At 51.1% G+C, this 26,490-nt stretch overlaps 1 long non-coding RNA gene across 1 annotated transcript; it reads right to left on the bottom strand.

Moving 5' to 3' along the window:
- Positions 1 to 4,190: 4,190 nt before the first annotated feature.
- On the bottom strand, positions 4,191 to 16,588 carry LOC133362941 (uncharacterized). The gene is made up of 2 exons (XR_009757554.1): positions 16,493 to 16,588; positions 4,191 to 5,836 (listed from the first exon to the last, which is right to left on the bottom strand). It is a non-coding gene; the product is annotated as an uncharacterized LOC133362941 (long non-coding RNA).
- Between the last annotated feature and the right edge of the window lie 9,902 nt (positions 16,589 to 26,490).

The following is a 26,490-nucleotide window of genomic DNA, read 5'->3' as shown; positions in this document are numbered from 1 at the left end:
GCCCACCGGGCTTTGACAATACCTTAGTATCTGTGTATATATATGTAAGGTTTTTAAGAAATATATTTTTCACCCGGGCAAAGCCGGGTACTTCTGCTAGTACAGTATATAATGTAACGCTGGGTTTGTCTATGGCAGCATATATTACGGGGTGAGTGTGAAATGGACTCGAACCTGCACCTCTGCATTGCAAGTGCAGTGAGCTGACGCCCCCCGCGTGTGGAGGGTAAAGTTGTGGCTACACCCACCCCGCTCCAGCGGGTCTGGACCAGCGTGGAAGAGTAGACCAAATACTCCACATCGCGGCCTCTAGTGGAGGCCATTTCTGCCACGACAACAACTCCGTCCCTCCAGATACAAAACAACTAAATGTAACTCATCCCATCAGCCACAATCTGGCAGTGCCTCTCCTCATCATCATCAGCAGCAGGCCGCGCTCTGCTTGGAGCAGCGCCGTGAACTCAGCAGGCGCCCAGAGCGTAACGGCTGTGAGCCAGGCGCCTCCTCTGCCTCCCCTCTCCACCACCGCCACTGCTGATGTGTCCACACGGTGCAAGGTTCTCACCTTGTTCGGGCTGAGTCGATGTAGAGGAGGACCAGCCAGCGAGCCGCCGCTTCAGCAGCGACGGTGGCCGCGAGCGGGAATCCGAATCAGCCGCTCGCCACCCACAATGCACAGCGCTGCCTCCACTCGCCCCGGCCTCGGCGGGGGGAGGGGCGGGGGAGAGGGGGCGGGGCGAGGGGGCGGGGCGAGGGGGAGAGGGGGCGGGGCGAGGGGGGAGAGGGGGCGGGGCGAGGGGGGAGAGGGGGCGGGGCGAGAAGGGGGCTCGGTGAGGGGGCGGGGCTCCACGTCTCGGTGGGCGTGGTCACCTGGTACCGCCCCCTCGTCTCGAGCCACGCGCTCCCCCCTGGCAGTTGGTCCGTGAGAGAGGCGGGGAGAGACTCTGGCGAAGGTGGAGGAGTGGATCCTCGCTGTGGGTGGGTGGTGCGGTGGTGCGAGTCTGTGTGTGTGGTGTGAGTCTGTGTTTGTGTGAGTCCATGTGTGTTTGTATCTGTGTGCGAGTCTGTGTGTGTGTGGAGTGGTTAACGCGCTGCGCTATGAACCCGGTGACCCAGAATTGGATTCCCGCTCAAGGTCAACACCAGTGACGATTATATGAACCGGTCCTGGGCCTCCCCTAGGTCGACTCAGCCTCAAATGAGTACCTGGTGTGGTGTGTAAATATCGCCACTCGGAGACAAAGGCGGCCGGGCGCGGTGTTGGCCACCCACGCCCCCGTGTGCTTTTCCGGCCTTCATAGGTGATGCTGGCTAACAGCACTTGCCCCAACAGTTTATTTCAGCTATAAGGGGGATCTTTATCTTTGTTGTTCGTGGTGGTGGTGTTGTTGGTGGTGTTGATGGTGGTGGTGTTGATGGTGGTGCTATTGCTTGCTGTTGTTGGTGGTGGTGCTGTTGATGTTGTTGGTGGTGCTGGTGACGGTGTTGATGATGGTGATATTCTTGTTGGTGGTGGTACTGGTGTTGTTGGTGGTGATGTTGATGGTGTTAGTGGTGTTGGTGGTGGTGTCGGTGGTGGTTCCAACGAGCCATCCTGGGTTTAACCTAGCTGGATTGTGTGAGGAGCTCACAGATCCTTGAAGGATCTGGACACATTCCCACCAGTAAGCTCCTCCGGCAGGCAAGGCTGCGTTGGCTGGGTCTTGTAGCCCGCATACCCAAGCAGTTTCTTTTTGGCTGCATAAAGGGGGCTAAACGGCCACGACATGGGCTGTCGAAAATATGGACTGATGCTGTATGGGAGGATGTTGAGTTGAGTAGACTTGTGAAAGACTGGTACCAGCGGTGTAAATAGCATCCTTCACGAGGAAGCTCGTGAAGGAGGCTACTGGACAGTTGGAGGCAGACTGCCTCCTACAACAACTGAGGGCAGAGGAGTGACGCTCACAACGAGTGGCGGATAAAATTCGGTAAGTTGGCACAGTTGGGCATACAGCTGGTGTATCTACCAAGCATCTCAGCCAACCTTTGGAACCTGGGTCTGTCCCATGACGTCTTGTCAGCGAGCCTTCGACACTTCGTGTGGCCTGAAAGTGCACCTGGCCTGGCAAAGGCGCCGTGGTGACATCATCGCTACTAAGTGGCGAATGTCGGTTGTTGTTTTTGTGTTTCGTGTTGTGAGTGATTGGTGATGATGTGAGTCTGTGTTGATGATGTGGGTTCATGGTGTGAGTCCGCATTGTGACTTGACTCGTGTTGAGATGTGGGTGCCGTCACACCCCCTCGACTCTATGTGATCCTCGGCTTCGTCTCCTGCTTCGCACGCAGAGACCTGGACTGCGCGAGAGACGCTGTTAGTTCTGTGCACCCTGCTCTGCAAGTTGCCACCATGGAGGTACGTGTGGCTCTTCGACTCGTGTGGTGAAGTATTAATGGACGTGTGCTCTCCACTCCGCGTGTGGCTACCTGTCACCTATCCATACACCTAAGTGTGCATCTGCTTGGCTGCCTGAGTGTGTGTGCATCTATCAGAGTATCTCCCCAAGATCCTCTCTGTGTACCTGCCTTTCTACGTTTTAATAATCTACTGTACTTTTATCTATCCACTACTGGATGAAGGCCTCCTTCCTTGAGACCCTGCTACCCCTCACGATCCTGCGATGGAATAATCCACCAAGCACCGATTTTGTCGCTCCATCTTTCTAGCAGCCGTCCTCTCAGACGTGTTCCGATACTTGGCTGCACCTCCGTTATTGTTCTTGACCATCAGCCATCGTTGTTCCTCGTGGCCGTGGCATGTCCTGGCCCAGCCCTACTTCTCTTAACAGTTTGAAGGATGCCATTAACCTGCGTGTGTCCTTTAAATACACACGTGTCTCATTGTTAATCCAAGTGTGACATCTGACATTGGCCAAATATCCGAACGCTGAGAACTGACATCTCAGCAGGACCCTCCTGAATGTGGAGCCCAGGATCTCAGAGATCCTGGCTCAGTGCTCGCCGCTTGCACTATCCCCCACATCTTGCTAAAGCCTATGTGGTGGACCTTTGTCTTTGTGTGTGTGTAGATGAGCCAATCTGGAGAGGCGAGGAATGAGGGCGAATTTTATACCACGTGGAGGGCGCTGTCCTCAGAGGGCACCGCCTCCATCTGCATCAAATCACCGCAAGGTAAGAACAGGAATGAGGGATGTCACAGAGGGCCATGGTGAATGGTGGAACATCCCGATGGCCATGTTGCATGGTGGATATCACAGTGGCCATGATGCATTGAAGATTTCATAGCAGCCATGATGCATGAGTGATATCCAGGTGGCCAAGTTGCATGGGGGACTTCATGTTGGCAGTGTTGTATGGGGGACTTAATGGTAGCCATGTTGCATGGGGGACTGCATCATGGTGGCCATGTTGCATGGGGATGATTATTTGTGCTCTGGCCCCAGCACATCACACGCTTTCAGATGCGCTTCCGATATTAGGAAGCCACTGGAGCTATACACTTTTAAATCATCTAGATTGAAAACTAAAATTCTTGAGAACTTATTTGGGGCATCAAGTCCGATTTAGTTACATTTAATTTGTATCCCGAAGCACCTCCATATTCCGTCACTAAGGCCAGAACGGCGGGGAATGAGGCCTCCGAATTTGGGTGATGAACAGGCGTCGCCACCCCACGCCAGCAGGGGGCAGCATAAGGGTAGCCGGTTCGTGAAGACCTGGCCCACACCGCCTGGAACAGTGGAGAAGTATCAATAAGCGTGATAAGGGAGGGTGGCTTGCTACAAGGGGTAGGAGTGGTCCCTTCATCGCGCCTTCTTCTCCCGTGATTAGACTGCTCTTTCTCTCCATCACGATGCTCAATGTTTACTTTCAGTCGGAACGCTCTGGATCGCTACACCGGGATTAATTTTGCACTCGCACTCACCAGCGTGGTGAAACATTATCAAATGACCCCCATTGTTAACGCGACGTACGGGAAGGGCCTTCATCCGTTGTTGTGCTGAGAATGACTGGAATGGATTTTATTTTTGACGCATGCTGCAGTATCCTGCATTGGGGGAGTGGCAGTGGAGTGATTGGTGGTCTCAAGCTGCATTTCCAAGAGGGTCCTGAGGGCAGGAGCTGAATTGGTCGTCGTGTGTGGCAGGAAACTGGAGTGCCCGAACAAAGCCTACGTATATGGAGGGGATAACACCCAAGGAACTAATTTTATTTTTGTTCATCAGACAGCCCCAAAGACCCACACACACAAAACAGCCAGCAAAAAACATGACTATTAAAGGTGTCACCGATAAAGAGATAATAAGTGTCTTGAATCGAGCACGGTTATAGGAATATTGGAAATACAGGGGGTAAAGTTTACGTGTGTCTGTGCGTATATTGTGTCGTGTCGGATGTGTGAGGAATTCCACTTCAGCCTTTGCAGTCTGTCGCGAGAATTATGAAATGCTCCACATGACACCCAAGTGTTCAACAAAAGCTGGTAACGAGACAACGACGCACACATCTGCAGCCTTCTCTCTCAAGTCATATAATTTTGCTAAGTTCATTCCGAGCCTACGTTGATCCCCCATTGCGGTGTCTCCCAAGAACTTTAAACAACCCGCCGAGCCCTCCCAGCCACCGTCGTGTTCCGATCGAGCCTGGCGACACGTGGCTCGGCAACGCGAGCCTTCGATTGATAACGGGCCGCAGGAGCTCACTCAGCAGACTCCCTCGCGGCATCGCGGCGATGACTACAGCCTCAAGCTAAACAAGCGCAGAACCTGCAGATCGCTGTGACATGTAAAGATGAAACCGTGGGAGCGCAGCGTGCGTTGTGCACATTTTCCGAGGAGTAGCCCTCGTTTACAGGAGAACATAACTACGTGGAATGCACGTACAGGAGAACATACGTCCGTGCCACTCGACCACTTCGAGCATGCTGTTTAAGGAACTACCCTCCTCACGGTGACTATTAATTTATAAAAATGTCAGGATAATTTTTCAACTGGTCTTGTGCACGAGTGGTTTAAGTCAAATCCATCGGTGCTAAACTAGTTTTGCGTTGCCAGACGTGACATGTTGCCTCCACCACGAGCAGCTTCCATTTGGGAAAGATGAGTGCACAGACACTCCTGGGCTTAAACACGTTTATGGCCAAGTAATGGCAGTGGTGCCTAAACGCGGAACAAAAACACAACATTAATTTATAATACCGGTCCCTCCTTCATAGCGGGGATAGCCTGGTGGGACAGTGGGTTTTTGGATTATTAGATCAGCTGGTCGTGAGTCTGAGCCTAGCTGGCAAGGTTATAGGGTCATTTGGTGGATCAGTATTTTGTCAGTAAGTTACCAGGTTTGAGTGTTTATTGGATCAGTAGGTCAGCTGGTGATCCAGTGGATAGGCTCGAAGTCAAATGAGTCGATTGATGGGTCAGAGTTTCACCAAGTCGGTGTATTGTATTGGCCTCGGTGTCTTATAGAGTCAGAGGGTGGGCAAGTCGGGTGTCGGGTTCATATATATTGTTGCGAAAGTATTTTATTGGGTCATAGGATGGGGTGGCGAATTATCGGTCTGTAAGTTATTTGGTCAGTGTGTCAGGATGATGCGTGTTGGGTCATTTACTCGGTGGGGGTACCCGTGGGCTGGCGGTCGGGTGGGGGTCGTCCGTCGGGTTGGTGGTTTGGCCGTTCGGTGACCGCGACGTCATCCGGCCATCCGTGCAAGCGTGGGTGGAGCAGCCCGTCGGCGAGACGGCTCTTCTCCTGCTCGTACCTCTGTACCAGCCGCCTGCCGGAGTTGACTAGAGCCTCGGCTCGCACTGTCATCTCCTCCTCGTAGCGCTCGCTCGAGCTGCGGAGAGACACCAGTGCCGGCTTCACAAGCGTGGTGGCACCAGCAGTACCCCGAACCGAGCAGAGCCCGACTCGACACGCACTTGGGCCGACCGGACCAGGCCCCAACTTTAATAAACAAAACAAAACTAGCTTCGACCCTAACTGCACGATTGGTAATCACGCCACGCGATATGCAGCTGATAAAAGCGCCGAGTTGCATGCGTGAGAAGTTATTATTTCAATATATTTGACATTTAGGCCCATGGTGGTGATTGGTCAAAGTGACACCGGTGCGGCAGGTTGGTTTGCGAGCCACCCCTACCACGCGAGACCGCAGCTAACAGAGCACACAAAACTTAATAAGTTATTACATTTCATCGTTAAACGGAGAATAATTGAGAAACAATACGAATGATAACAAGACCATACAAATTATATGATCCGGAATCGAATAGTGGCCTCGCAATGAGAGTAGTTGAGTTGCTGGGAAGGGAGTGGGGTGGAATGCCGGCCCCTTGTGAGCACCACAAGAAGCCGAGGGCAGAATAAGAGCACGATACTGCCGTCGGTAGCGTCAGCACAACAGACTTCACGACCAAGACCACACCTCATAGGCTGTGATCGACTGCGAAGATTTCATAGCAATTGTTGTCAACAATCATCACTGGAAATAGTTTCCACAGAATGTTCCTGTGGTGCAACCGTAGCGGAGAAACTCGGCCGGCGCTGCTCTCTCCTCGCACACCTCCACACTCACATGCACCCCCACTAAACACGCACATGCACCCCCACTAAACACACACATGCACCCCCACTAAACACTCACATGCACCCCCACTAAACACTCACATGCACCCCCACTAAACACGCACGTGCACCCCCACTAAACACTCACACGCACCCCCACTAAACACGCACATGCACCTCCACTAAACACGCACCCCCACTAAACACGCACATGCACCCCCACTAAACACGCACCTCCACTAAACACGCACACGCACCCCCACTAAACACGCACATTAACCTCCACTAAACACGCACATGCACCCCCACTAAACACTCACATGCACCCCCACTAAACACTCACATGCACCCTCACTAAACACGCACATGCACCCCCACTAAACACGCACATGCACCCCCACTAAACACGCACATGCACCCCCACTAAACACGCACATGCACCCCCACTAAACACGCACATGCACCCCCACTAAACACGCACATGCACCCACACTAAACACTCACATGCACCCCCACTAAACACGCACATGCACCCCCACTAAACACGCACATGCACCCCACTAAACACGCACATGCACCCCCACTAAACACTCACATGCGCCCCCACTAAACACGCACATGCACCCCCATTAAACACTCACCCCCACTAAACACTCACATGCACCCCCACTAAACACTCACATGCACCCCCACTAAACACGCACATGCACCCCCACTAAACACTCACATGCACCCCCATTAAACACTCACCCTCACTAAACACTCACATGCACCCCCACTAAACACTCACATGCACCCCCACTAAACACACATGCACCCCCACTAAACACACGCATGCACCCCCACTAAACACACGCACGTACCCCCACTAAACACTCACATGCACCCCCACTAAACACATGCACACCCCCAATAAACACTCACATGCACCCCCACTAAACACTCACATGCACCCCCACTAAACACTCACATGAACCCCCACTAAACACACACACGCCACCCCCACTAAACACTCGCATGCACCCCCACTAAACACACACATGCACCCCCACTAAACACACACACCCCCACTAAACACACGCACCCCCACTAAACACTCACATGCACCCCCACTAAACACTCACATGCACCCCCACTAAACACGCACATGCACCCCCACTAAACACACGCACACCTCCACTAAACACTCACGCACACCTCCACTAAACACTCACATGCACCCCCACTAAACACTCACATGCACCCCCACTAAACACTCACATGCACCCCACTAAACACTCGCACACGTTTATTTCAGAATCCGAAAAAGTTCATTCCCCGAGTGAACTCCATTGAGCTGAGACCCGAAGAATTCTACAATCACACTCACTCATCCACAAAGACAAAGACCCCCCCCCCCCCCGTATAGCCTTAACAGACTGTTGGGGCAAGTGTTGTTAGCGAGCACCTCTGAAGGCCAGCACGGCACACGAGGAGGTGGGTGGTCAGCACCACGCCCGGCCGGGGGTGGGGGACGTTGCGTGAGTGCGCAGAGTCATTAATTAGATCCCGACAGCTGTGAGCGGAGATTTAAAGTGTTACGTGATTGGCGCGGTTCGCGAGTGCAGGCGCGCTTGTTGTGGGGGGCACGCGTGTTGTGGGGGGCGCACGTGTTGTGGGGGGCGCACGTGCAATAACCCCCTAGGCGGTGTCCGACAGGCGCTGGTGCGGGGGGGGGGGGGCGGTCCCCCCCCGCACCAGCGCGCCCGGGGGGTCCAGCGAGACGCGGCCGAGGAGGGGGCCGGGTGGAGGGGGCGGACTTCGCGCCCCGCCCCCTTGCGGGGAGGGGGCATCAGCCCCCACAGCTGTGTCGGGTGGTGGTGGCGGGGTTAACGACACATTTAGATGTTTACGCGATCTATCCCAAAAGGCCTGTATCATGGACGACATTGGTCGCAAAAGCGTTAAACTCTCAAGACATTCGCCCTCTCACGACCCGGCTCTCGTTATCTCGGTCCTCGTTATCTCGGTCTGACGTCATCGGCGCCCAACGCCAGTGAGGAGGTGTCCCCCGCTCGTGACGCATTGTAACCACGTGTCTCCGCGTGACGTCACTCCTGCTTCTTTCCTAAACCTTATTTGTGCATAGACACGCCAAAATCTAAAGTATAAACTTCATAGTATCATCAGTATACTAAATATACTCTCCAATAAGCTGAGCTACTAACAGTAAGTAATACATTACAATTCTATGTCGCAAAAAATATAATATGCTTCCAGATAGACTTTTTTCCCTGACATCACACAGGTCTACCTCGTACTATATGCTGCCATAGACAAACCCAACATTAAATTACATACTGTATTACTATACACCACACTATACCTTAGAATAATACATAGTGTAATATTACACTATATATTATTCTATTCACCCTACTGTTTTTCACACTGCTGTATATTCACTATACAATTACGATACTATATATTGCCTTATACATTGTATTAAACATTACAATTTTATACTATTTATTATTATACAATCTGCTATACACTATACCATTGACCGTCGAGTGAAAGATACTAAGAGGAAGCAAAATGAAACACCACCATGCTTGGAGCGTATATTTAAGCTGGGTTGGATGGGAGGAAGGGCGCCTTGACAAAATAATTTTCATATCAAGAGGAATTTAGCATATTTATGGGAAATGCAGGTATGTGATTAGTACTACTTGTGAAATGCGTAGGAGGTGGATGGGGGGTTTTCAAAGTCATTATGCCCGTGCATTATGCAGGATTAGCAGCATCAAAGGGAGGGGAATATGGGTAGCATTAATAAAGGGTAGGAATGTTAATAGTATGTAGCTGCAGTAACTAAACAACCACGTAAAAAATCTAAAGTATAAACTTCATAGTATCATCAGTATACTAAATATACTCTCCGATAAGCTGAACTACTAACAGTAAGTAATACATTACAATTCTATGTCGCAAAAAAATATAATATGCTTCCAGCTAAACTTTTTTCCTTACATCACACGGGAGGCAGCTGTAGACGAACAGTGACACTCACGTAGAGAGAGACACAGCGAGACAGGAGACAGCTGTAGACTAACAGTGACACTCACGTAGAGAGAGACTCAGCGAGACAGGAGACAGCTGTAGACTAACAGTGACACTCACATAGAGAGAGACACAGCGGGACAGGCAGCTGTAGACTAACAGTGACACTCACGTAGAGAGAGACTCAGCGAGACAGGAGACAGCTGTAGACTAACAGTGACACTCACGTAGAGAGAGACTCAGCGAGACAGGAGACAGCTGTAGACTAACAGTGACACTCACGTAGAGAGAGACACAGCGAGACAGGAGACAGCTGTAGACTAACAGTGACACTCACGTAGAGAGAGACTCAGCGAGACAGGAGACAGCTGTAGACTAACAGTGACACTCACATAGAGAGAGACACAGCGGGACAGGCAGCTGTAGACTAACAGTGACACTCACGTTGAGAGAGACACAGCGAGACAGGAGACAGCTGTAGACTAACAGTGACACTACGTAGAGAGAGACACAGCGAGACAGGAGGCAGCTGTAGACTAACAGTGACACTCACGTAGAGAGAGACACAGCGAGACAGGAGGCAGCTGTAGACTAACAGTGACACTCACGTAGAGAGAGACACAGCGAGACAGGAGGCAGCTGTAGACTAACAGTGACACTCACGTAGAGAGAGACACAGCGAGACAGGAGGCAGCTGTAGACTAACAGTGACACTCACGAAGTGAGAGGCACAGCGAGACAGGAGACAGCTGTAGACTAACAGTGACACTCACATAGAGAGAGACACAGCGGGACAGGCAGCTGTAGACTAACAATGACACTCACGTAGAGAGAGACACAGCGAGACAGGAGACAGCTGTAGACTAACAGTGACACTCACGAAGTGAGAGGCACAGCGAGACAGGAGACAGCTGTAGACTAACAGTGACACTCACATAGAGAGAGACACAGCGGGACAGGAGGCAGCTGTAGACTAACAGTGACACTCACGTTGAGAGAGACACAGCGAGACAGGAGGCAGCTGTAGACTAACAGTGACACTCACATAGAGAGAGACACAGCGGGACAGGAGGCAGCTGTAGACTAACAGTGACACTCACGTAGAGAGAGACTCAGCGAGACAGGAGACAGCTGTAGACTAACAGTGACACTCACGTAGAGAGAGACACAGCGAGACAGGAGACAGCTGTAGACTAACAGTGACACTCATGTAGAGAGAGACACAGCGAGACAGGAGACAGCTGTAGACTAACAGTGACACTACGTAGAGAGAGACACAGCGAGACAGGAGACAGCTGTAGACTAACAGTGACACTCACGTAGAGAGAGACACAGCGAGACAGGAGGCAGCTGTAGACTAACAATGACACTAAGTAGAGAGAGACACAGCGAGACAGGAGACAGCTGTAGACTAACAGTGACACTACGTAGAGAGAGACACAGCGAGACAGGAGACAGCTGTAGACTAACAGTGATACTAAGTAGAGAGAGACTCAGCGAGACAGGAGACAGCTGTAGACTAACAGTGACACTACGTAGAGAGAGACACAGCGAGACAGGAGACAGCTGTAGACTAACAGTGACACTCACGTAGAGAGAGACACAGCGAGACAGGAGGCAGCTGTAGACTAACAATGACACTAAGTAGAGAGAGACACAGCGAGACAGGAGACAGCTGTAGACTAACAGTGACACTACGTAGAGAGAGACACAGCGAGACAGGAGACAGCTGTAGACTAACAGTGACACTAAGTAGAGAGAGACTCAGCGAGACAGGAGACAGCTGTAGACTAACAGTGACACTCACGTAGAGAGAGACACAGCGAGACAGGAGACAGCTGTAGACTAACAGTGACACTCACGTAGAGAGAGACACAGCGAGACAGGAGACAGCTGTAGACTAACAGTGACACTACGTAGAGAGAGACACAGCGAGACAGGAGACAGCTGTAGACTAACAGTGACACTAAGTAGAGAGAGACACAGCGAGACAGGAGACAGCTGTAGACTAACAGTGACACTACGTAGAGAGAGACACAGCGAGACAGGAGGCAGCTGTAGACTAACAATGACACTAAGTAGAGAGAGACACAGCGAGACAGGAGACAGCTGTAGACTAACAGTGACACTACGTAGAGAGAGACACAGCGAGACAGGAGACAGCTGTAGACTAACAGTGACACTAAGTAGAGAGAGACTCAGCGAGACAGGAGACAGCTGTAGACTAACAGTGACACTCACGTAGAGAGAGACACAGCGAGACAGGAGACAGCTGTCTCGACGGTCAATGGTATAGTGTATAGCAGATTGTATAATAATAAATAGTATAAAATTGTAATGTTTAATACAATGTTTAAGGCAATATATAGTATCGTAATTGTATAGTGAATATACAGCAGTGTGATATACAGTAGGGTGGATAGAATAATACATAGTGTAATATTACACTATGTATTATTGTAAAGTATAGGGTGGTGTATAGTAATCTAACCTATATAATTCATTTTTTGTCTGTTTGTCTGTCTGTTTGTCCGTCTGCGTACGCTCCCTTCCGGGGGATTTAGCTCTCGGACCGTGGGGTTCGCCGAGATTAAATCTTGCCGGTGGGCACGCCCCCGGCCCACGGTAAACTTAGGCATTTCCGATTTTTCGTCTCTAAACTTTAAATCGGACCGATTATCTATTTAGTGCGATTGCTCAATATTTATTTATTTATTTAATATTGCCGGCCGGCGCGGACCACGGCGGTTGCCCCTGGCAACGGGTAGCAACAACTTCGCTGCGGGGTGGACGCCATTTTTAATTCCCGTTACAAATATGCGCATGCATTAACACGCGACTCTTGAGGTAAATTCATCAAAGTTTCACGTCCTCTTCACTCCCCTTCCACCCCAATGTGTGCAATTACTATTATAGGGTCGGTAGATAATAAAATTATAGCGATTAGACAGTATTATTGTAGCGCGGGGGGGGGGGGCGTAACAGCCCCAGTACCCACCCTCAGCCGGGTGGGCAATCTAGGCGAGGCCGGAGGCTCTGCACGGTACTAGGCCTCGACACGCAACTCTGTCAGGTGACGACTTTGTGGTATAAACTCGATATACCCAGCGTTGCCCGGGGGAAAAATACATATTGCTTAAGCCTCCTAAGTATATAATATGGCTATTATTCCCCATACATGTTGCTTTTGTGACCAGAACTTTATATAAAGGAAAGAATTACACAAATGCACAGGTTTTTCCTAGCAAAATAGCTCCATTTGTAAATATCACTGTCCGTGTCAAAAAAAAATAAGTTTGAGGGGAATTTTCTCCAATTTGTAACTTTTGAGATGTCAGCGTATAGAAAATAACACTTACTACCCAGGTACTAACACATGTGTAGTTTTTGGTAGTGAGGGTGAGTGGTTGTTATGAGGGTGAGTGGTGAGGGTGAGCAGTGAGGATGAGTGGTGATTGGTGAGGGTGTGATTGGTGAGGATGAGTGGTGAGTGGTCAGGGTGAGTGGTGAGGGTGAGTGGTGAGCGGTGAGGGTGAGTGTTGAGGGTGAGTGGTGAGTAGTGATGGTGAGTGGTGAGCATGACTGGTGAGTGGTGAGGGAGAGTGGTGAGGGAGAGTGGTGAGGGTGAATGGTGAGGGTAAGTGGTGAGTGGTGAGGGTTAGTGGCAAGTGGTGAGTGGTGATTGGTGAGGGTGTGATTGGTGAGGATGAGTGGTGAGTAGTGAGGGTGAGTGGGGAGGGTGAGTGGCGGTTGTGAGTGGTGATTAGTGAGGGGTGAGGGTGAGGTTGAGTGGTGAGGGGAGGTTGAGTGGTGAGGGTGAGTGGTGAGCGGTGAGGGTGAGCAGTGAGGGTGAGTGGTAATTGGTGAGGGTGTGATTGGTGAGGATGAGTGGTGAGGTGAGTAGTGAGGGTGAGTGGTGAGCGGTGAGGGTGAGTGTTGAGGGTGAGTGGCGAGTAGTGATGGTGAGTGGTGAGCATGACTGGTGAGTGGTGAGGGAGAGTGGTGAGGGAGAGTGGTGAGGGTGAATGGTGAGGGTGAGTGGTGAGTGGTGAGGGTGAGTGGCAAGTGGTGAGGGTGAGTGGTGATTGGTGAGGGTGTGATTGGTGAGGATGAGTGGTGAGTAGTGAGGGTGAGTGGGGAGGGTGAGTGGCGGTTGTGAGTGGTGATTAGTGAGGGGTGAGGGTGAGGTTGAGTGGTGAGGGGAGGTTGAGTGGTGAGGGTGAGTGGTGAGCGGTGAGGGTGAGCAGTGAGGGTGAGTGGTAATTGGTGAGGGTGTGATTGGTGAGGATGAGTGGTGAGGGTGAGTAGTGAGGGTGAGTGGTGAGCGGTGAGGGTGAGTGTTGAGCGTGAGTGGTGAGTAGTGATGGTGAGTGGTGAGCATGACTGGTGAGTGGTGAGGGAGAGTGGTGAGGGTGAATGGTGAGGGTGAGTGGTGAGGGTGAGTGGCAAGTGGTGAGGGTCAGTGGTGATTGGTGAGGGTGTGATTGGTGAGGATGAGTGGTGAGTAGTGAGGGTGAGTGGGGAGGGTGAGTGGCGGTTGTGAGTGGTGATTAGTGAGGGGTGAGGGTGAGGTTGAGTGGTGAGGGTGAGTGGTGAGCGGTGAGGGTGAGCAGTGAGGGTGAGTGGTAATTGGTGAGGGTGTGATTGGTGAGGATGAGTGGTGAGTGGTGAGGTGAGTAGTGAGGGTGAGTGGTTGTTGTGAGGGTGAGTGGTGAGTGGTGAGAGTGAGTGGTGAGGGTGAGTGGTGAGCGGTGAGGGTGAGTGGTGAGGGTGAGTGGTGATTGTTGAGGGTGTGATTGGTGAGGATGAGTGGTGAGTAGTGAGGGTGAGTGGTGAGGGTGAGTGTTGAGTGGTGAGGGTGAGTGGCGGTTATGAGTGGTGATTAGTGAGAGGTGAGTGGTGAGGGTGAGCGTGAGTGGTGAGTGGTGAGGGTGAGCAGTGCGGGTGAGTGGTGATTGGTGAGGGTGTGATTGGTGAGGATGAGTTGTGAGTGGTCAGGGTGAGTGGTGAGCGGTTGTTGTGAGGGTGAGTGGTGAGGGTGAGTGGCGGTTGTGAGTGGTGATGGGTGAGTGGTGAGGGGTGAGTGGTGAGCGTGAGTGGTGAGGGTGAGTGGTGAGGGTGAGTGCTGAGTGGTGAGGGTGAGTGGTGAGAGAGTGGTTAGTTTTGAGGGTGAGTGGTGAGGTTGAGTGGTGAGGGTTAGTGGAGAGTGGTGAGTGGTGATTGGTCAGTGGTGATTGGTGAGGATGAATGGTGAGTAGTGAGGGTGAGGTTGTGGTGAGGGTGAGTGGTGGTTGTGACGGTGAGTGGTGAGGGTGAGTGGTGAGGCTGAATGGTGAGGGTGAATGGTGAGAGTGGTGAGGGAGAGTGGTGAGGGAGAGTGGTGAGGGTTAGTGGTGAGGGTTAGTGGTGAGGGTGAGTGGTGAGAGAGATTGGTGAGGGAGATTGGTGAGTGGTGAGTTGTGAGGGTAAATGGTGAATAGTGAGTGGGAGTGGTGAGTGGTGAGGATGAGTGGTAAGGGTGAGTTGTGAGTGGTGAATGGTGAGGGTGAATGATGAGCACAGTCAATATACACTGCTGTTATCATACCAGGTACCACCACCACAATATGTACTCCTCTCATCATAGCAGGTACCAACACAGCAGTATGCACTGCTGTAGTGATAGCAGGTACGACCTCAGTCGGTATACACTGCTGTAGTGATAGTAGATACTGCTATCGAGTTGGTAGATACCGCTATAGTAAATACTAAAACAGTCAGTATATACCACTACAGTCAGTCAATACTGCTACAGTCAGTATATACTACTATACAGTCAGTACATGCTGCTACGGTGAGTAGCTACTAGAGTCAGTAGATACTATTAAAGAGTGAGTAGATACTGCTATAGATTTTTTAGTTACTACTATAGTCAGTGGATACAACTATAGAGTCAGCAGATACTATACAGTTAGTCGTTACGAGTATATAGTCGGTAGATACTACTGTAGGCCCAGTAAATACTACTATGGTCAGTAGTTATTACAGTCACTAAATACTACTACACAGTCAGTAGCTACTACTGGCTCAGTAGATACTACGGTACAGTCAGTAGATACTACTACAGAGTCAATAGATACCACTTCCTCTGTTGTATGTAAGGTGTTGTTAGTATATATACCTACGAGGGGTAAAGATATTTTTTGAGGGGGGGGGGGGGGGGGGAGACCACAATTTTCGGAAACATTTTGACATCAACTATTTACCCCACACTTTCTACAACTTTTTGGACTTGTGAAAGCCTCATATATTTGTTGGTGGAGAAATGTACAAACAGCCCACCGGGCTTTGACAATACCTTAGTATCTGTGTATATATATGTAAGGTTTTTAAGAAATATATTTTTCACCCGGGCAAAGCCGGGTACTTCTGCTAGTACAGTATATAATGTAACGCTGGGTTTGTCTATGGCAGCATATAGTACGGGGTGAGTGTGAAATGGACTCGAACCTGCACCTCTGCATTGCAAGTGCAGTGAGCTGACGCCCCCCGCGTGTGGAGGGTAAAGTTGTGGGTACACCCACCCCGCTCCAACGGGTCTGGACCAGCGTGGAAGAGTAGACCAAATACCCCACATCGCGGCCTCTAGTGGAGGCCATTGCTGCCACGACAACAACTCCGTCCCTCCAGATACAAAACAACTAAATGTAACTCATCCCATCAGCCACAATCTGGCAGTGCCTCTCCTCATCATCATCATCAGCAGCAGGCCGCGCTCTGCTGGGAGCAGCGCCGTGAACTCAGCAGGCGCCCAGAGCGTAACGGCTGTGAGCCAGGCGCCTCCTCTGCCTCCCGTCTCCGCCACCGCCACTGCTGATGTGTCCACACGGTGCAAGGTTCTCACCTTGTTCGGGCTGAGTCGATGTAGAGGAGGACCAGCCAGCGAGCCGCCGCTTCAGCAGCGACGGTGGCCGTGAGCGGGAATCCGAATCAGCCGCTCGCCACCCACAATGCACAGCGCTGCCTCCACTCGCCCCGGCCTCGGCGGGGGGAGGGGGCGGGGGCGAGGGGGCGGGGCGAGGGGGGAGAGGGGGCGGGGCGAGGGGGTGGGCATGGGGGGGGCTCGGGTGAGGGGGCGGGGCTCCACGTCTCGGTGGGCGTGGTCACCTGGTACCGCCCCCTCGTCTCGAGCCACGCGCTTCCCCCTGGCAGTTGGTCCGTGAGAGAGGCGGGGAGAGACTCTGGCGAAGGTGGAGGAGTGGATCCTCGCTGTGGGTGGGTGGTGCGGTGGTGCGAGTCTGTGTGTGTGGTGTGAGTCTGTGTGTGTGTGGAGTGGTTAACGCGCTGCGCTATGAACCCGGTGACCCAGAATTGGATTCCCGCTCAAGGTCAACACCAGTGACGATTATATGAACCGGTCCTGGGCCTCCCCTAGGTCGACTCAGCCTCAGATGAGTACCTGGTGTGGTGTGTAAATATCGCCACTCGGAGACAAAGGCGGCCGGGCGCGGTGTTGGCCACCCACGCCCTCGTGTGCTGTTCCGGCCTTCATAGGTGATGCTGGCTAACAGCACTTGCCCCAACAGTTTATTTCAGCTATAAGGGGGATCTTTATCTTTGTTGTTCGTGGTGGTGGTGTTGTTGGTGGTGTTGATGGTGGTGGTGTTGATGGTGGTGTTGTTGGTGTGGATGGTGGTGTTGATGGTGGTGCTATTGGTGTTGTTGGTGGTGGTGCTGTTGGTGTTGTTGGTGGTGCTGGTGATGGTGTTGATGATGGTGATATTCTTGTTGGTGGTGGTACTGGTGATGTTGGTGGTGATGTTGATGGTGTTAGTGGTGGTGGTGTCGGTGGTGGTTCCAACGAGCCATCCTGGGTTTAACCTAGCTGGATTGTGTGAGGAGCTCACAGATCCTTGAAGGATCTGGACACATTCCCACCAGTAAGCTCCTCCGGCAGGCAAGGCTGCGTTGGCTGGGTCTTGTAGCCCGCATACCCAAGCAGTTTCTTTTTGGCCGCATAAAGGGGGCTAAACGGCCACGACATGGGCTGTCGAAAATAGGGACTGATGCTGTATGGGAGGATGTTGAGTTGAGTAGACTTGTGAAAGACTGGTACCAGCGGTGCAAATAGCATCATTCACGAGGAAACTCGTGAAGGAGGCTACTGGACAGTTGGAGGCAGACTGCCTCCTACAACAACTGAGGGCAGAGGAGTGACGCTCACAACGAGTGGCGGATAAAATTCGGCAAGTTTGCACAGTTGGGCATACAGCTGGTGTATCTACCAAGCATCTCAGCCAACCTTTGGAACCTGGGTCTGTCCCGTGACGTCTTGTCAGCGAGCCTTCGACACTTCGCGTGGCCTGAAAGTGCACCTGGCCTGGCACAGGCGCCGTGGTGACATCATCGCTACTTAGTGGCGAATGTCGGTTGTTGTTTTTGTGTTTCGTGTTGTGAGTGATTGTGTTGATGATGTGGGTTCATGGTGTGAGTCCACATTGTGACTTGACTCGTGTTGAGATGTGGGTGCCGTCACACCCCCTCGACTCTCTGTGATCCTCGGCTTCGTCTCCTGCTTCGCACGCAGAGACCTGGACTGCGCGAGAGACGCTGTTAGTTCTGTGCACCCTGCTCTGCAATTGGCCACCATGGAGGTACGTGTGGCTCTTCGACTCGTGTGGTGAAGTATTAATGGACGTGTGCTCTCCACTCCGCGTGTGGCTACCTGTCACCTATCCATACACCTAAGTGTGCATCTGCTTGGCTGCCTGAGTGTGTGTGCATCTATCAGAGTATCTCCCCAAGATCCTCTCTGTGTACCTGCCTTTCTACGTTTTAATAATCTACTGTACTTTTATCTATCCACTACTGGATGAAGGCCTCCTTCCTTGAGACCCTGCTACCCCTCACGATCCTGCGATGGAATAATCCACCAAGCACCGATTTTGTCGCTCCATCTTTCTAGCAGCCGTCCTCTCAGACGTGTTCCGATACTTGGCTGCACCTCCGTTATTGTTCTTGACCATCAGCCATCGTTGTTCCTCGTGGCTGTGGCATGTCCTGGCCCAGCCCTACTTCTCTTAACAGTTTGAAGGATGCCATTAACCTGCGTGTGTCCTTTAAATACACACATGTTACGCTCTGGGCTCTTATACTGTGACGTTCAGCCAAAGCCAAGAATGAGTTCTTTTAAATATATGTAAAATATTTTTTTTTTGCCTAAAAAGTGTAAAATTTTGGGAATTTTTTTTCACGAACATTAATTGTCTGGCACAACGAGTCTGTGTGGAAAATGTCAGCTCGATTGGGTCACGGGAAGTGGGTTAAAAAACGACCGAAAGATTTGCACGGTCCTAAGCAAGCAAGCACGCAAGCAAGCGAACTTAATATAAAGGATTTAAAAAGGATAAGCTCAAAACTTCCCCGTAGAAGTGGTTCAATCTTAATTTTAGAACTTTCGTGACTGCAGGAATTATTATCTGGTTCTTTCGGTTCAAGCAATCATCATCAGGTATAATGAAATAGCGTATGCTATTATTTAATTTAATTTATTATTTTATCTTTAGACGTGACTTAACCGAAAGAACCAAATAATAATTCCTGCAGTCACGAAAGTTCTAAAATTAAGATTGAACCACTTCTACGGGGAAGTTTTGAGCTTATCCTTTTTTCTCTCTCTCTTCTCTCTGCCTGTGTCTTCTCTTTGGAATGTTCACGCTTAAATTCGAACTTAGCAATCTTTGAAATACGTAATCAACCAGGCTATGCGTTAATTGTGTGTTGACCGACCCTCTGTGTTGTATTACATTACATTTCGATATTTTACTAGGTTATTGAATTTTAGTTTGTCCTTCTCCTGATTTTCAGACTTGCTTGCCGTGTCAACACACTTGCAGAGCCTTGTTTTTTGACCACTCATTGATATGCAAATGTTTTCTCTGGCCCCTCCCTCTCTCTGCCTCCTCCCCCCTCTGTCTATTTAAGGCCACCCCACAGAGATGATCACCCCTCTCTGTTACCTGTGTTGCTCCCTCTATGTATCTTGGTGATATCTGTCTGCTAATATGTCTGTCTATAGTTTTCTGGTTAGATTTTGTGTCGCTATTTCATTATACCTGATGATGATTGCTTGTGTTGCAATCGAAACGTCGTATGCTATTATTTAATTTAATTTATTATTTTATCTTTAGACGTGACTTAACCGAAAGAACCAAATAATAATCTGACATTGGCCAAACATCCGAACGCTGAGAACTGACATCTCAGCAGGACCCTCCTGAATGTGGAGCCCAGGATCTCAGAGATCCTGGCTCAGTGCTCGCCGCTTGCACTATCCCCCACATCTTGCTAAAGCCTATGTGGTGGACCTTTGTCTTTGTGTGTGTGTAGATGAGCCAATCTGGAGAGGCGAGGAATAAGGGCGAATTTTGTACCACGTGGAGGGCGCTGTCCTCAGAGGGCACCGCCTCCATCTGCATCAAATCACCGCAAGGTAAGAACAGGAATGAGGGATGTCACAGAGGGCCAGAGGTGGGACAAAGTCATTGTTATGCAAGTCCAAGTCGAGTCTGAAGTCATCAAATTCATGACTCGAGTCTGACTCGAGTCCAAGTCACATGACTCGAGTCCACACCTCAGAGGTGGGACAAAGTCATTGTTATGCAAGTCCAAGTCGAGTCTGAAGTCATCAAATTCATGACTCGAGTCTGACTCGAGTCCAAGTCACATGACTCGAGTCCACACCTCTGCAGAGGGCCATGGTGGAACATCCCGATGGCCATGTTGCATGGTGGATGTCACAGTGGCCATGATGCATAGAAGATTTCATAGCGGCCATGATGCATGAGTGATATCCAGGTGGCCAAGTTGCATGGGGGACTTCATGTTGGCAGTGTTGTATGGGGGACTTAATGGTAGCCATGTTGCATGGGGGACTGCATCATGGTGGCCATGTTGCATGGGGATGATTATTTGTGCTCTGGCCCCAGCACATCACACGCTTTCAGATGCGCTTCCGATATTAGGAAGCCACTGGAGCGATACACTTTTAAATCATCTAGATTGAAAACTAATTTCTTGAGAAATTATTTGGGGCATCAAGTCCGATTTAGTTACATTTAATTTGTATCCCGAAGCACCTCCATATTCCGTCACTAACGCCAGAACGGCGGGGAATGAGGCCTCCGAATTTGGGTGATGAACAGGCGTCGCCACCCCACGCCAGCAGGGGGCAGCATAAGGGTAGCCGGTTCGTGAAGACCTGGCCCACACCGCCTGGAACAGTGGAGAAGTATCAATAAGCGTGATAAGGGAGGGTGGCTTGCTACAAGGGGTAGGAGTGGTCCCTTCATCGCACCTTCTTTTCTCGTGATTAGACTGCTCTTTCTCTCCATCGCGATGCTCAATGTTTACTTTCAGTCGGAACGCTCCGGATCGCTACACCGGGAATAATTTTGCACTCGCACTCACCAGCGTGGTGAAATATTATCAAATGACCCCCATTGTTAACGCGACGTACGGGAGGGGCCTTCATCCGTTGTTGTGCTGAGAATGACTGGAATGGATTTTATTTTTGACGCATGCTGCAGTATCCTGCATTTGGGGAGTGGCGGTGCAGTGATTGGTGGTCTCAAGCTGCATTTCCAAGAGGGTCCTGAGGGCAGGAGCTGAATTGGTCGTCGTGTGTGGCAGGAAACTGGAATGCCCGAACAAAGCCTACGTATATGGAGGGGCTAACACCCAAGGAACTAATTTTATTTTTGTTCATCAGACAGCCCCAAAGACCCACACACACAAAACAGCCAGCAAAAAACATGACTATTAAAGGTGTCACCGATAAAGAGATAATAAGTGTCTTGAATCGAGCACGGTTATAGGAATATTGGAAATACAGGGGGTAAAGTTTACGTGTGTCTGTGCGTATATTGTGTCGTGTCGGATGTGTGAGGAATTCCACTTCAGCCTTTGCAGTCTGTCGCGAGAATTATGAAATGCTCCACATGACACCCAAGTGTTCAACAAAAGCTGGTAACGAGACAACGACGCACACATCTGCAGCCTTCTCTCTCAAGTCATATAATTTTGCTAAGTTCATTCCGAGCCTACGTTGATCCCCCATTGCGGTGTCTCCCAAGAACTTTAAACAACCCGCCGAGCCCTCCCAGCCACCGTCGTGTTCCGATCGAGCCTGGCGACACGTGGCTCGGCAACGCGAGCCTTCGATTGATAACGGGCCGCAGGAGCTCACTCAGCAGACTCCCTCGCGGCATCGCGGCGATGACTACAGCCTCAAGCTAAACAAGCGCAGAACCTGCAGATCGCTGTGACATCTATATATATAAAATCGTTCATGTCTGTGTGTCTGTGTGTGTGTGTGTGGACTGCACTTTCATTGGACGGCGGTTGCCCCTGGCAACGGCTAGCCACGCCTTCGCCACTTTCATTGGACGGCGGTTGCCCCTGGCAACGAGTAGCAACTTTTCTCCGCGGGGTGGACGCCATTTTTAATAGCGCGGGGGGGGGGGGGGGACCGGCACCCGTACCCAGCGTTCGCCGGGTGGGAAAATCAGGCAAGGCGGGAGGCTCTGCACGGTGCTAGGCCTCGACACCCAACACGCCACTCTGAGGTAAATTCATACAAATTTCACGTCCTCTACAGAGTGGCGAGGGAGGCAGAGTGGCGAGGGAGGCAGAGTGGCGAGGGAGGGACTCAGCCTCAAAACGAGTAACTGGTGTGGCGTATTAACATCGCCACTGGGGAGACAAAGGCGGCCGGGCGTGGTGGATACAAGTCCCGGGCAAAGCCGGGTCATGACTATGTGTGTATGTGTTTATGTGTATGTCTGTGTGTCTGTATGTATGTGTGTATGTATGTGTCTGTATGTGTTTGTGTGTATGTATGTGTGTGTCTGTATGTATGTGTGTGTGTATTGTGTATGTGTTTGTGTGTATGTATGTGTGTGTTTGTATGTATGTGTATGTTTGTGTGTATGCATGTGTGTGTATGTGTTTGTGTGTATGTGCGGTTATGTATGTGTGTGTATGTGTGTGTCTGCAGCAAGCGCGTGTATGTGTACCTATGGACGCGCGCGCGTGTGTTGTGTAGGGGGAACGGTAGTGTAGTGCTTAGCGTACTGCCTGCGTCTATGTATGTGTGTGTGTGTGTCTGTGTGTGTGTGTCTGTGTGTGTGTCTGTGTGTGTGTGTCTGTGTGTGTGTCTGTGTGTGTGTGTCTGTGTGTGTGTGTCTGTGTGTGTGTGTCTGTGTGTGTGCGTGTGTGGTGTGTAGGAGGAACGGTAGTGTAGTGCTTAGCGTGCTGCCTGTGTGTGTCTGTGTGTGTGTGTGTCTGTGTGTGTGTGTCTGTGTGTGTGTGTCTGTGTGTGTGTCTGTGTGTGTGTCTGTGTGTGTGCGTGTGTGGTGTGTGGGGAGCGGTAGTGTAGTGGTTAGCGTGCTGTCTGTGTGTCTGTGTGTGTGTGTCTGTCTGTGTGTGTGTTCTGTGTGTGTGTCTGCGTGTGTGGTGTGTGGGGAGCGGTAGTGTAGTGGTTAGCGTGCTGTCTTTGTGTCTGTCTGTGTCTGTCTGTGTGTTTCTGCGTGTGTCTGTGTGTGTGTGCGTCTGTGTGTGTGAGGAGCGGTGGGTGTAGTGGTTAACGCTACGCTGCGCTACCAACCCGGCGAACCGAGTTAGATTCCCGCTCATGGCCACCACCCATCAAGATTATTTGAACCTCACATAGGTCGACTCAGCCTCAAACGAGTAACTGGTGTGGCGTATTAACATCGCCACTGGGGAGACAAAGGCGGCCGGCCGTGGTGGATACAAGTCCCGGGCGAAGCCGGGTAGTACAGCTAGTCTATATATATAAAATCGTTCATGTCTGTGTGTCTGTGTGTGTGTGTGTGGACTGCACTTTCATTGGACGGCGGTTGCCCCTGGCAACGGCTAGCCACGCCTTCGCCGCTTTCATTGGACGGCGGTTGCCCCTGGCAACGAGTAGCAACTTTTCTCCGCGGGGTGGACGCCATTTTTAATAGCGCGGGGGGGGGGGGGGGGGACCGGCACCCGTACCCAGCGTTCGCCGGGTGGGAAAATCAGGCAAGGCGGGAGGCTCTGCACGGTGCTAGGCCTCGACACCCAACACGCCACTCTGAGGTAAATTCATACAAATTTCACGTCCTCTACAGAGTGGCGAGGGAGGCAGAGTGGCGAGGGAGGCAGAGTGGCGAGGGAGGGACTCAGCCTCAAAACGAGTAACTGGTGTGGCGTATTAACATCGCCACTGGGGAGACAAAGGCGGCCGGGCGTGGTGGATACAAGTCCCGGGCAAAGCCGGGTCATGACTATGTGTGTATGTGTTTATGTGTATGTCTGTGTGTCTGTATGTATGTGTGTATGTATGTGTCTGTATGTGTTTGTGTGTATGTATGTGTGTGTCTGTATGTATGTGTGTGTGTATTGTGTATGTGTTTGTGTGTATGTATGTGTGTGTTTGTATGTATGTGTATGTTTGTGTGTATGCATGTGTGTGTATGTGTTTGTGTGTATGTGCGGTTATGTATGTGTGTGTATGTGTGTGTCTGCAGCAAGCGCGTGTATGTGTACCTATGGACGCGCGCGCGTGTGTTGTGTAGGGGGAACGGTAGTGTAGTGCTTAGCGTACTGCCTGCGTCTATGTATGTGTGTGTGTGTGTCTGTGTGTGTGTGTCTGTGTGTGTGTCTGTGTGTGTGTGTCTGTGTGTGTGTGTCTGTGTGTGTGTCTGTGTGTGTGTGTCTGTGTGTGTGTGTCTGTGTGTGTTCGTGTGTGGTGTGTAGGAGGAACGGTAGTGTAGTGCTTAGCGTGCTGCCTGTGTGTGTCTGTGTGTGTGTGTGTCTGTGTGTGTGTGTCTGTGTGTGTGTGTCTGTGTGTGTGTCTGTGTGTGTGTCTGTGTGTGTGCGTGTGTGGTGTGTGGGGAGCGGTAGTGTAGTGGTTAGCGTGCTGTCTGTGTGTCTGTGTGTGTGTGTCTGTCTGTGTGTGTGTTCTGTGTGTGTGTCTGCGTGTGTGGTGTGTGGGGAGCGGTAGTGTAGTGGTTAGCGTGCTGTCTTTGTGTCTGTCTGTGTCTGTCTGTGTGTTTCTGCGTGTGTCTGTGTGTGTGTGCGTCTGTGTGTGTGAGGAGCGGTGGGTGTAGTGGTTAACGCTACGCTGCGCTACCAACCCGGCGAACCGAGTTAGATTCCCGCTCATGGCCACCACCCATCAAGATTATTTGAACCTCACATAGGTCGACTCAGCCTCAAACGAGTAACTGGTGTGGCGTATTAACATCGCCACTGGGGAGACAAAGGCGGCCGGCCGTGGTGGATACAAGTCCCGGGCGAAGCCGGGTAGTACAGCTAGTGTAAAGATGAAACCGTGGGAGCGCAGCGTGCGTTGTGCACATTTTCCGAGGAGTAGCCCTCGTTTACAGGAGAACATAACTACGTGGAATGCACGTACAGGAGAACATACGTCCGTGTCACTCGACCACTTCGAGCATGCTGTTTAAGGAACTACCCTCCTCACGGTGACTATTAATTTATAAAAATGTCAGGATAATTTTTCAACTGGTCTTGTGCACGAGTGGTTTAAGTCAAATCCATTGGTGCTAAACTAGTTTTGCGTTGCCAGACGTGACATGTTGCCTCCACCACGAGCAGCTTCCATTTGGGAAAGATGAGTGCACAGACACTCCTGGGCTTAAACACGTTTATGGCCAAGTAATGGCAGTGGTGCCTAAACGCGGAACAAAAACACAACATTAATTTATAATACCGGTCCCTCCTTCATAGCGGGGATAGCCTGGTGGGACAGTGGGTTTTTGGATTATTAGATCAGCTGGTCGTGAGTCTGAGCCTAGCTGGCAAGGTTATAAGGTCATTTGGTGGATCAGTATTTTGGCAGTAAGTTACCAGGTTAGAGTGTTTATTGGATCAGTAGGTCAGCTGGTGATCCGGTGGATAGCCTCAAAGTCAAATGGGTCGATTGATGGGTCAGAGTTTCACCAAGTTGGTGTATTGTATTGGCCTCAGTGTCTTATAGAGTCAGAGGGTGGGCAAGTCGGGTGTCGGGTTCATATATATTGTTGCGAAAGTATTTTATTGGGTCATAGGATGGGGTGGCGAATTATCGGTCTGTAAGTTATTTGGTCAGTGTGTCAGGATGATGCGTGTTGGGTCATTTACTCGGTGGGGGTACCCGTGGGCTGGCGGTCGGGTGGGGGTCGTCCGTCGGGTTGGTGGTTTGGCCGTTCGGTGACCGCGACGTCATCCGGCCATCCGTGCAAGCGTGGGTGGAGCAGCCCGTCGGCGAGACGGCTCTTCTCCAGCTCGTACCTCTGTACCAGCCGCCTGCCGGAGTTGACTAGAGCCTCGGCTCGCACTGCCATCTCCTCCTCGAAGCGCTCGCTCAAGCTGCGGAGAGACACCAGTGCCGGCGTCACAAGCGTGGTGGCACCAGCAGTACCCCGAACCGAGCAGAGCCCGGACTTGACACGCACTTGGGCCGACCGGACCATGGCCCCGACTTTAATAAACAAAACAAAACTAGCTTCGACCCTAACTGCACGATTTTTAATAACGCCACGCGATACGCACCTGATAAAAGCGCCGAGTTGCATGCGTGAGAAGTTATTATTTCCAATCGTTCAATATATTTGATATTTAGGCCCATGGTGGTGATGGTCAATGTGACACCGGTGTGGCAGGTTGGTTTGCGAGCCACCCCTACCACGCGAGACCGTGGCTAACAGAGCACACAAAACGTAATAAGTTATTACATTTCATCGTTAAACGGAGAATAATTGAGAAACAATACGAATGATAACAAGACCATACAAATTATCTGATCAGGAATCGAATAGTGGCCTCGCAATGAGAGTAGTTGAGTTGCTG

This window comes from Lethenteron reissneri, unplaced genomic scaffold (genome assembly GCF_015708825.2).
Source record: "Lethenteron reissneri isolate LAM-NWPU_2019-01 unplaced genomic scaffold, ASM1570882v1 scaffold_1638, whole genome shotgun sequence".
NCBI lineage: Eukaryota > Metazoa > Chordata > Hyperoartia > Petromyzontiformes > Petromyzontidae > Lethenteron > Lethenteron reissneri.
Note: the sequence above shows the minus strand (reverse complement) of the source record. Positions and strands in the feature narration are given on the sequence as shown.